We start from the raw sequence: 12,533 nt of genomic DNA on the forward strand, positions 1-12,533 counted from the left end.
ATACACTTATAAACTAAGGAACAAATGTACTACTTTTACAAGGATATATGTTATTAACAAAAAGGGTTTTTCATTGTATTATCCGTGAATTCATTGAGGGAACCAATTCGTGAGACACTTCTTCGAGTACTTATCTAAGTACCAAGGGAAGTCTATCGTTAGAAACCAAAATCTCTTGGAGGGAGAGCGTGAGTTTATGTATAGATCTATACGGGACTGACAATCCCGCGCCCTGACTATTAGCTACAGTTATTCTGGGTGACAAACTCCGTTAACGTTTACGACATCCAAAGTACGTCGTAGGGTTTAACGTATGTTAGTATGGTTATAAGAACTCACATGCATAAAACAATGACTTGTTCACGTAATAATACACTTAACAAAGAGTCACTAGGGTTAATAACTATTTGATTACTTAGTATATACATTAGGGTAATGTGAAATTAATGTCTGACATGCAATAGGATGAGTGACTTCCACCTCATTTCCTGTTCCATGTTTGGTTGTGGGCTTAAGGTAGAATCACCCAATCGACTGTCTGTTCGTTCTAGATTTCTATAACTCGTATGTACTAAGTGATCATAGGAGGGTATTAACATCACTCCCAGTTCACAGAACAAACATGTTTTGGGCTAGTTTTTGATTACTAATAAAGCTACACTTTAACAATTGAAGTATGGGAAAATACTTGTACTTTTCATTTTCGAAACACTAGAGACAACAACTCACTTTTATGCGAAATATAGGATTTTCTAGGACATACATTAGTAGTTTACAAGCAAACGGTTTATCATTCAAGTAACGAATAATCATTGTTAATTCTATAATTCATTAGTTTATTCAGTAAGGTTATGTATGAAGAATATCCGATAGTAAGTGGAATGTGTGGTTTCCGCCTCATTTCCTGTTCCTTGTTTGGTTGTGGGCTAAGGGTAGATCCGCACAATTAAATGTCCATTCAGTCTTGGTTTATATATAGCCAATATGAACTAAGTGGTTATAGAAGGAACTGGTATTATTATAATCTTATTAAGAAAATATAGGATTTTCTTAAGGAACACTTTCATCATATTTCAAAAGACTAATACAGTTAACTCTGTAAATACCTAGTGAATATGTCAGGGTTATATAGATGAGGATCCGGTAGATAGTAGGATGTGTGGTCTCCACCTCATTTCCTGTTCCTTGTTTTATTGTGGTCTTGGGGCAGAACCACATAATCGATTGTCTATTCGATCTAGATTGTATCTGACCTATATACACTAAGTACTCATAGAAGGAACTAGTTCGAGTCATTTTACTTAGCATTCATTACATCAGAAAATATAGGATTTTCTGCAGAAACACATCATTTTTTACAAAGAACAGAGAACTTTTTTCTAAAACAAAATGCTTATGAACTCACCAACTTTAATGTTGACACTTTTTCAAACTAGTTATATTCTCAGGACACTGGTAGACAGGTACACGCCTGGGTTCCTAGAAAACGGAACATAGTAGCTTTAAGTCTTTACTTTGCTATTTACTTTTGGAGTCAGTCATGTATGCTTTGAATACAATGTAAACATTTTAATAACAATACAATGGTTGTTATTGCTTTGATTACTATTATTCAATTGTTGTGATACAATAAATGACACCCTCTGCCACCGAACGTTTCCGCCGTCTCGGTTTGGTGGTGTGACAGATTGATATTAGAGCATTGTTTATAGTGAACTAAGTATATCAACCCATAAAAAGATATACACCTATAAATAGAATGGGGCCAAAGTGCTCTGACTAAAAGTATACTTTTAAAATATAAGTATTTTACAAGAAGTATACAAACAAGCATACATACTAGAACAAGTATCACAAGAATAACAAAACAAAAGTATTTAGATGTTAGACACTACAGTCAAACCTAGGCAGTTATGTAATCATATATGGGATAAATATAGTCTGATCAACTGTATTTATTTGAGATACGACCAACATGTGTTTGGGAGGGATATTGGTGTTGCAACAAGTCTAAAACTTACCAACCCTATATACAAAGGATCTCTAGAACAAAACATAAATTTAAAATACTAATGGAGTATTTTATGGTACTATAAGATAACAACAAGTCTGAAAACTTACCAAGTCCATCCATATACTAAGAAACTTTAGAAACGATCATACAATTAAAATACTATAGGAGTATTTTATGCACTATAACTAACCTATCTAAAAACTAAAAGATCCTTACCGGCAGTTCTATAGTTGCAAAGTGTATGCTTCCAGGATTATATGTAATTGAGATCTTATAGACTTAGAATTTGTGATCTTCGCTCTACTACCTATTCCTTGTTTGGTTGTGGTTTTAGAATAGGATCACTTATTCGAAGGTCTATTTGATCTTGGTTACATACAACTTGCATACACTGTGTGATTATAAGAGGACCCGATAAGGATCACCATAAAATTTTCTTTATAAATGATTTTACTTAATCTTATAAGATTCTTTAGACATTCCTATTCTCGCACGAACAACGTATATAAGTATAGCCACTCCAATGCAACAATCAACAGAAGAAGCAAGGAAGAACAATGAGGAGTTCATAAGGAGGATTGTGAAAAGGAATCATTCGCGGATCATGCAAGAAGGCAGAGCACCTTATGCGTCATACTAGGAACTAATAAACTAATTATAACATAGTGAATTAGTGATTACACTGCTCATACTATGTGTTAGGCTCATCACCTTTTCAAAACAACTAGTAACATTAAACCGTCTCATAGAACTTCACTAAGCAGGTGGTGACTATCAAAAATTTGTAAGTCTATTTTCCATAGACCTCTGTTATGAATTGTTTCAGAGCACTATGAAAGTCAGAACATAACTCACTCATAACTAAGATAACTCCGATTCAAGTAGCACTTGATTTGTAACCATCACTAAAGACTTACCTTCGTTTCATCTTTTAAACCTTATGGCAGAAAGTGATGGTTTATGTACAAACAATCCTATGTGAACATGCAATCCTAGCATTGGATCTATGTTTTCACTATTAGATACACAACATTATGAACACATAAAGAAACCCTAATTCTAGCATATAAGTAATCATATTAACATAAGAATAGGTTAATAATATTACCTTGATTGTTATGTAGCAATAACAATCCTAAATCTCCTTGTATTGACTTTGGAAGGCTTAGAGTCACAAGTGTCACTCCTCTAATGGCTTACAAACACCAAAGCAAATGGAGAAGGTATAAAGAGAGAGGAGAGAGGTTAGAATTCGTCCTTAGGACTTCTTGGGAAGGCATACACGAATTCATGAGCCAAGGGGTGCTTATATAGGTGTAGAAATAGGGTTTCAGTCATTATCCTTATCTAGTTGCTTATCCACAAAGCAAACCCATAAGATAATCCTTGAATCCTTATCATAGTCGAATTCTAATGCCTTATCACCTCAAATTCGTTCACCCTATATTTAAGATAATCCTTACCTTATTTTGTAACTATCACATAATTACAAATCAGACCCTCTAGTTTAATTAATTACACTTGATCACAAAACTAATTCCTAATTAATTATTGACCAATATTAATTAAACAAATATGATTTCTCCTTTAATATATTATTCTTATAACATATTAATAAATCATATTATCCTCTCTCTCTATATATTTCTCCAATCAAGTTGCTTTGGTGAAGGCAACCCAAAAGGACCATGCACCATCGGGTCAAGTACATACCAAAATAGTTATGGACTTAGACACTAATGCAACAGAAAGATGCTACCAAAGAATTCGAATAAAAACAAAAATTGTGCACCACCACCACCACTTCCACAGTATGATCCAGTTGTCTTTCAGGCTGCTATAACAGCCACAGTGGCAGCCGCCATGACACAATCCATGCAAGTGGTGCTAGCGGACGGGGTAGTGGTACTAACAACTCTAACCACGGGGAAAGCAGCGGGCACCCAGTGAGTGTTTGTACAAAGACTTCACGAATTGTGGACCCAAATCCTTCGATGGAAGTAGGGGAGTCATCGCCATAATGCGATGGTTCGAGAAAACAGAGTTGGTTTTTGAGATATGTGCGTGCCCAGAAGGGATCAAAGTGAAGTTTACTGCCTGCACCCTCTCTGACAGAACCCTTACATGGTAGAATACCCATGTCAAGTGTATTTTCTTCTTCGGATGTTGAAACTACAACAACAAAGGCAGATGATACTAAGCTTTAGTATTACAATTATATCGACTTCCATTCGGTCCTGATTATTTACTCGGAACCGGTGGACCCTAACCGGTTAAAATCCCGAAACCGACTAAGAAAAATATTGGAAGAACCGAAAATCGCTCGACTATATGAAAATAGGTCATGGTCCCCGGTTATGTCTGACCGATCCTTTGCTACCCCCTACATATATACAACTATTATCTGAAAACAACAAAAACATAACCATTAAATTCCATTTTGAAAAAACATAGCAATCAATTGAGAGGGTTGGAGAAGAAGCAATCTGATTCATAGAATTGAAAGAATAAGCTTTTTAGGGAGAGAGAACCTTGTTAAACACATACTAGAACCTAAATCCTTCGATCATAAGGTCGTGTTCTTCGATTTCCCTAAAATCTCATTAATTTCTTCAAGCTTCTCCACAACATTTGTTAGAATAGAATGACACCAATGATTTGAAGTGGATTTGAATTTCTTTACTAAGTGGTGGCATAGATTGCTTGAATGCGATTTAAATACTATGGCCTTCATCCAAAAATTTTGTTTGTGTCATTGATCCAGATCAATGTTTATGGTTTTGAGGGGTGTATAGGAGGAGAAAACTAAAAGAGATAATGAAATTTTAGGGTTGAGATATTTTTTTGCCACTGTGTCTTCATAAGGTGAAGCGGCAACGAAATAAATGAATAACTCATAGTTAATCCTCGACCTTATGATAGTCTTTAAACAAAAAATTAAATTACCATAAGTCGGTTAGAACCACCGCAATTACCCGTCTAAAACTATTTACCATCTTACCCTTACTATTAAAATATATCCATTAATAATTCATAAAATGCTTTTAGTTCTAATATACACGTGTAATCTATTAATTGGTTATATTCATTTTCGCAGCATATTTATATTTTTACATGAACATATATATATATATATATATATATATATATATATATATATATATATATATATATATATATATATATATATATTAAATTGAGAAAATTATAAATGTTGAGAATATGAGAATGTGAGAATGTTGAGAATGTGAGAATCATTTATTTTTGACGGAAGATGAGTAATATCCTTATATGATTATAAATATAAGTGAATTCATATATGAATCCAACACCTCTCCTCCCCTCCGCCATCAACCGCCACCAACCACTGCCACCTCTGCTACCAACCACTACAAACATATTCATATATGAATAATCGCTTCCTCTTTACTTATTCATATATGAATATACAGATTCATATGTGCATACACTTATATATATATATATATATATATATATATATATATATATATATATATATATATATAATCATATAATAATATAGATACACTAGTACAAAAATGACCTACAAACACACCAAAAAAGTGTGACCATATGTGTATAGTGACATTTTATTTTTTCACTGAAAGTGTGACAGAAGGTGACGTCATCGTGTGACTCTTATAGCCACTTTAAAATGCAAACATGTGGACGTATTATAAAAGTGTGGTAATTGTGTATGTAATTTTGTTCCTAAAATCAATCATTTTATCCAATATTGTAGCGTTAAACCGTCAGTAGACACATTTATTTATTAATTATAATGATTGTATATCACCAACTTGCGATATGTATGTTGCTTTAGTGTGTTTGTTTTCTAATATATTGTCACACAATTTAAATTTTATTAAGACAGTTGCGTATCTTTTTCAAATATGTAATTACGGTGAGCATGACCATATTGACTAAATGACCACATTTAATTAATTTCATAAGTTACGATTTGCTAATAATTAGTCAAAACAACAATCAATTTTTGTTACTATTGCATATCATATAGAGACACGCAATCATGTGAAACACAATCATAAGTATTATAAAGACACATATTATTAAAATTAAGGACTACTGGATATCATATAAAGACTACTGGGTATCTTTTAGAAACATATAATTATGTTGAACATCATCATGTTCGCTAAATGGCTACATGTAATTAATTTCTTAAGTGACGATTTGCTAATAATTAGTCACAAAACAATCAATTATGGTATTTATTTGCCACAATTTTTTTATGTTGTTACTATTTAACTTATAGTCACAAAAACTTTAGAAAAAACATCATTTTAATACAATTGTAGTCATAATTGTTGTATATTATGGTTATTGTTAACCGTTTAACCACATGTTAAGAAATGATGTAAAATAACCATCGTGTAATTTTAGAGACATCAAAAACCTATAAAACATGACCAATTTTATATTAAAATCACAATAATTCAATTTTTGTTGTTAGTTTTTCTATATTGTAGACAAATCAAAATAATATAAATTAAAGTAACTAAACCCAACAATATGAAACAATATTTTTTCTCAAGCTCAAATTTTCCATTATGCAGTGCAACTTTAAGATCTTTAATTTCCTCCTTAGAGGATCCTTTGTTGCGAGGAATATTGAAATATCTGTTGTAAGTGACTCCCGTGCCGACACCTTTAAAAATTCGCCTCTTTTGCTTGCCAAAAACTAAGGTCATGGAATCCATGCCCGGTTCAACATTTATTTGTCCTTCTTTTATCTGCTTTTTGTGTTCCATCTAGCACACAAAATATGATTAATTATTATCCTAAAAAACTGATATAAATCCTTAAAGTAAAAGTAATAAAAAAGTTTAGAGAAGTTACTAGTTTATCCACCATGAGTTTAACATTTTTATCTTTAAATTCTCCTTTACTTTCACGTCCTTTACACCACATGATTGATCTTGAGGGCATATCTTCCTTGAAATCAATTTCTCTTCAAGCTTGATAAAAAAAAGTTAAATTGTAAACAATATAAATCAAAATCTTGTTAACTACAATGCTATGAAGTTAATATAATCAAATCATATAGCTAAAGACCAAGCTTACAAACTTCCGCCTTAGAGTCGCAAACCCCCTCGTCCCATCTGATGAGCATACTATGACATTCCGCACTTTAATACTCCTTTGTGACACAACCTGTAAAAAAATATATTTATCAATTACTTTTTGGTAAGTTTATGATAAACAAATGAAGAAGTTTTGGAAAAAAAAATTATAACATTAAACTCTTCAGATTGCGTATATGTCACGAATTTGTTCTAGTCATCTTTATCAGTAATCAGTGCACGATAATGAATGGGGATTTTTGCAAGTTTTTTGGGATTGCCTAGATTTGGCTTGAAGTAATCTGCATACAATTTCCTTCTGAAGTACCATAGAAGGATACAAAGTCTATTCATCACAAACTTTTTTCCAGTTTCATCAACTTCAAAAAAGCGCTAAAATGAAGCAATAATAAATATGTTAGTAACAAATGATTTATACATATAATATGAAATGCAGTTAATAATAGAGAAAATAGTATTTATTGTAATCTATTCCCATAGTTTCTTCTTTACTTTCGTGGTTACTTTCTTCCAGCCTAAAGCACTCAATCCCACTTTCTCATGGACAAGATCTCCCGAATAGCTAACGAATAATGCACTATGCTTACCTGAAAACTTACACAATTTATCAAACTTTAGATGTTTTTTTTGTCACCAGAATTGACATATTCATTCTTTAGTTTTAGCAGTCGAGTCATGCCCCTCTTCCTATTTAATATTGTAGGAACTGGGTTTTGGATATCTTCATCAGAATCTAAATTGCTATTTTACTCATTGTTGTTTCCTTCCCCATCTTTGGTGCATGAATCATACACTTGTGTTCCATCATCATCTTGCTCATATTCCATATCATACTCAGGCACATCATCATGTTGTTGGTTGTTCAACTCCATGATTCTTTGGTTGACATGAACATAGGAAACAATTTTAATTAGTGGTATGTAAAAAAATGTATGACCAACATATAATACTGACAAAATTTCCACATAGACATTTCATCGAACACTTGGTGTGCAACAACCACAATAATATGAAGAATGAAAATTTTCGTTATTTATGTATAAAACATCGACCAATATAATGAAGAACATGGAAATAATAAACAAATAGTATACTTATAGTTGAAGTTGTGCAGAATGCGTACTAACTAATGTCAATTGATCAATTCAGATTACACAGATTTCTAGAATAAATCAATGTGATTTAAATAGTATAAAATTACTACACCCTAAATGGAGGTTTGTTACCAAATTATCGAAAATTCCTTGATCCCGTGGAATGATCTTCACAGTTTTGGCAGTGATATAGATGAAAACTTTCCGCCTTTATTTACAGCTAACAAAATGATATCGAAATAGGTTTTCCTCCTATTGAAATTGCGTAAATTGGTTAACATAATAAAATCTTTTGTAGTTTTTAATCTGAATATATACCAAGAGAACTGTATAACCGTTTGGGAACATGGACTTCTAGCAATTGAATCCTTGTAGATGTGTTTTTTTTATTGTAATATAAATGTTACATATTGGTCCTTGTATATTAATAGTTTTACTTTAACATACAATTATATGAGTATTAGAAATAAAAAAAATGTCACACACACACACACACACACACACATATATATATATATATATATATATATATATATATATGTTTAGGTTATTTTGTTTTTACTAACTATTGTGTGTCAGAATACACAGATTTGGACCAGCGGAATGGAATAGAATCAAAAGATCACGATCTGAGAGTCTATGATATTATAATAGGGTAACATGTACCATATAATCACACAAAGTTCAGGATAAGGGCATTTTAGTCAACTAACCTATATTAAAAAAGGAAATTTTCAGCATAAGGCCATTTTAGTCAATTAACCTATATTAATCTATGATAGTATAATAGGGTAACATGTACCATATAATCACACAAAGTTCAGCATAAGGGCATTTTAGCCAGTTAACCTATATTAAAAAAGGAAAATTTCAGCATAAGGCCATTTTAGTCAATTAACCTATATTAACCTATGATACTATAATAGGGTAACATGTACCATATAATCACACAAAGTTCAGCATAAAGATGCGGTGATGCTTCGACTTTTACTGGTCTCATTGAAGGGTGAAGCAAAAGTGTCACACCCCAAAACCAAGAACGACGGAAACGTTCTGGGGCGGAGGACGTCATGTACAACATCATAACAATGCAAAATAGTAAACAAGCAGCAACATCCCCCATTACATTAACAATATAATTTCATACAAGTGTGTTCTTTAATAGTAATAAGACACCAAAAATGAATAATCAAAATAAAAGACGAGTCTTGAAGATGCTTATTCTTCTCAAAACCTGGCATCGATACCTGTCTACTGATGACCTGAGAATACAAATTATTTTGAAAGCGTAGATAAGCATTTAAGCTGGTGAGTTCATAAGTTTTTAAGGTCAATGTTTGTATAAGTTTGAATGTAAATGTTTGTAAAAGTTTGAATGAAAATGTTTGTAAATATTCAATGTAAATGTTTGTATATGTTTAAAAACCTCTAGAAAATGCCATATTTCCTACTAGTATAAAAATTAGTCTTTTGCCAAGACCCGACTGTTTTGAATGTTTGTTTCTCTACAAAAAGTGGATGTTTTTCCCTAGTTTATAACTATCTTAACTCGAAAATAGCTTGCATTGACTTTCAAGTAGAATTGTCATTATATGAAAATAATGGTAAAAGCAAGTATTCGTGGTTCTTCAGAATTGACAACCTACAGTACTAATTACCAGAAAACGTATTTGTTTTATTAAGGTCATAATGTGATAAGTAGTTCCCATACTAAACGTTCTCCCTACAAGAGATTCTGGGAAACAAGAGTGACTTCCGCAACGAATTGCTAGGCCGTAGTATCCACATTAAAGTTGTATGATCATGTATACCCAATTTATTATCACCTTTCATTTAGAACAATGCGTTAGTGATCATTGGTATAGTTAGATCATGTAGTTGTTCCATGTTATAGCATCTTGGTATGTTCTTTCTATTATAGTATCTTAGTATGTTCTTTCCGTTATAGTATCTTAGTATGTACTAGTATATGATAATATTCTCGGTTGTAGTATTCTCTGTTATAGTATTCTCTGCCTAATATTTGTTTATGATAGTATTCTCCTAAACTATACCTATAATAGCTTACTAGTAATTTCTGTTATAGTATTCTTCTTTGTAGTATTTGAATGATTGATTGGTACTTTTATATCTACATATGTTTACATAATATATAACTAATGTTTAGATGACCTTCGGACAACTAAACGATTACTCTAAATACACATTCAAACAAGAAAAAAGACATAAAGTGGGTTAGCATTTCTAAGTCCTTTAAACATTACATACATAATTATACATATATAGACGCGCATTTGACAATATAAAAGTTAAAAAGAAAGTTTTGTAAAACCTTTTGAAGAGTTTAATAATAAATATTGATGACTTGATGTGAATTTATAAAATGATTTAAAAGTAGTTTGTTTGATAACACAGTTTGAGGTATATGAAATCCTATTGTTTGAAACATAGTTATAAATCACATATGATTGATTTAAATAACAAAGAGTATAGCAAAAGATTTATGTTTTTCACACGAGAATAATCGTGTGTTTACTTGTATTCCCCCCCTTAAAAGTGTATAAGAGCATTTACAAAGTATTTGAAAACATAGTTGTAGGGGTATGAACTCACTTGATAAGTGGTGAATCGAGCAGTGTTTCGTTTCTAAGAAAGATCGTTCTTGACGTAACCGCAAGTCTTAGGTGAAGAAACGAGCTTCACGCGGGCAATACTTCGATTGGAAAGAAGTTAGTTTCTTGGAAGATTCAGAGCATTGGGACTCGCGTCGTGTGTGATAGGTGTTGCTGGGGCTTCGGGGTGTTTTAGATGGGTTTAATAGCGTGTAGAAGTAGGAGAAAGGATGGAAATACGCTGCCAAACTTGGAAGGCTTCGATTTCTATTTATAGATAAGATTTCGACTCTCAGGTCGTGAGTTTTCATAACTCACATCGTGAGTTTGGACCCGCTTCGCTCATGGCATGCGTCACTCATCAACTTGCTTTGGAAGGGTCATTCAGATTGCTCCCGTCGTGAGTTTAAAGGCTCACATCGTGAGTCTTATACGTAGACTTCACTTCTGCATTCTAGGCCTAAAAATTAGTGGTTTGACTCCTCACGTCGTGAGAAATGATGCTCACATCGTGAGTTCAGTTAAATTAGGGTTTCTGACACGCATCCTGCTCTCAGACAGCTGTATCTTCGGAAGGCCATAACTTTTGCACACGAGCTCCATTTTCGACGTTCTTTATATCCACGTGAAGGTGGAGACATACTCTACAAATTTCATTAAGATAATTAAGGCTAAAAAGTTTTACACTAAACTACGTTTTGTTGGTTTTGTCGCGGATCTTTGATTGGTCATAACTTCTTCATTATAACTCGGATTTTAGTGGTCTTTATATTTTTGGAAACCTAGTTACGATCTCTATCACTTTATTTATCCCAATTAAGGCTATTGAACAATTTATTTTTGACCTAAATTTTGCTAGTGTTACAAAAAGAATGGTTAACATCACTTCCCTTTGGAGCAATCACGACATGGGCTGATTTTAAGATTGCGTTCATCAACCAGTTTACCCCTCCTTCAAAAGTGGCAAAGCTTTAGAGAAATATCCATAATTTTCAACAATTAGTAGGGGAGTCACTATATGAAGTTTGGGAGCGTTACAAAAGATTGTTACTTCATTTCCCTCAACATGACTTCAATGTGCAACAAGATATATCGATATTTTAAGATGGAGTCAATGTGTGCACTCGCCAACTTCTAGACTCGCAAGGGCCCATGACAAAGAAGAATCTGGTTACTAACAAAGCTTTAACTGAAGAATTCGCCAAGAATTCAAGGGAGAATCACACCCCAAGGGGGGAGGATATCACGAGAAGAAGAGTGAATGGAGACAGAGCTTATGAACTCCAAAACGTAATGGCAAAGCTTGATGCCATGGAAAATAGGCTCACAAAGGTGGATGGATCCATTAATATGGTACATGACAAATGCAAAGATTGTGGAGGACCTCATTCTATAAAGGATTGTGATGCGGAGTACAAGAGAGAACGAGATGCGAAAGAAATTCAAGAACTTAAGCATGATCTCTATCAAATTGAGCAAGTCCAATCGAAGAAGATAGATGCTCTCGAGTCAATGCTATTCAGATTCATGCAAGCTAGCAAAACAAGACATGACGCAACTGATGCAACACATAATCTTCAACAAGCATCTATTTTGAGCATCCACACACATGTGACAACCATCAATTTCCGGTCAAGTCAAAGTCAACCGAAGTCAACAAGTCAAACGTTCGACTCAATTTGCCCCT

The 12,533-nt window shown here is 33.0% G+C and overlaps 1 non-coding gene across 1 annotated transcript; it reads right to left on the reverse strand.

Moving 5' to 3' along the window:
• Window positions 1–11,813: 11,813 nt before the first annotated feature.
• Window positions 11,814–11,919, reverse strand: LOC145013595 (small nucleolar RNA R71). Its single transcript, XR_013665144.1, has one exon. It is a non-coding gene; the product is annotated as a small nucleolar RNA R71 (small nucleolar RNA).
• Between the last annotated feature and the right edge of the window lie 614 nt (window positions 11,920–12,533).

Source organism: Lactuca saligna, chromosome 8 (genome assembly GCF_052625555.1).
Source record: "Lactuca saligna cultivar CGN05327 chromosome 8, ASM5262555v1, whole genome shotgun sequence".
Taxonomy (NCBI): domain Eukaryota; kingdom Viridiplantae; phylum Streptophyta; class Magnoliopsida; order Asterales; family Asteraceae; genus Lactuca; species Lactuca saligna.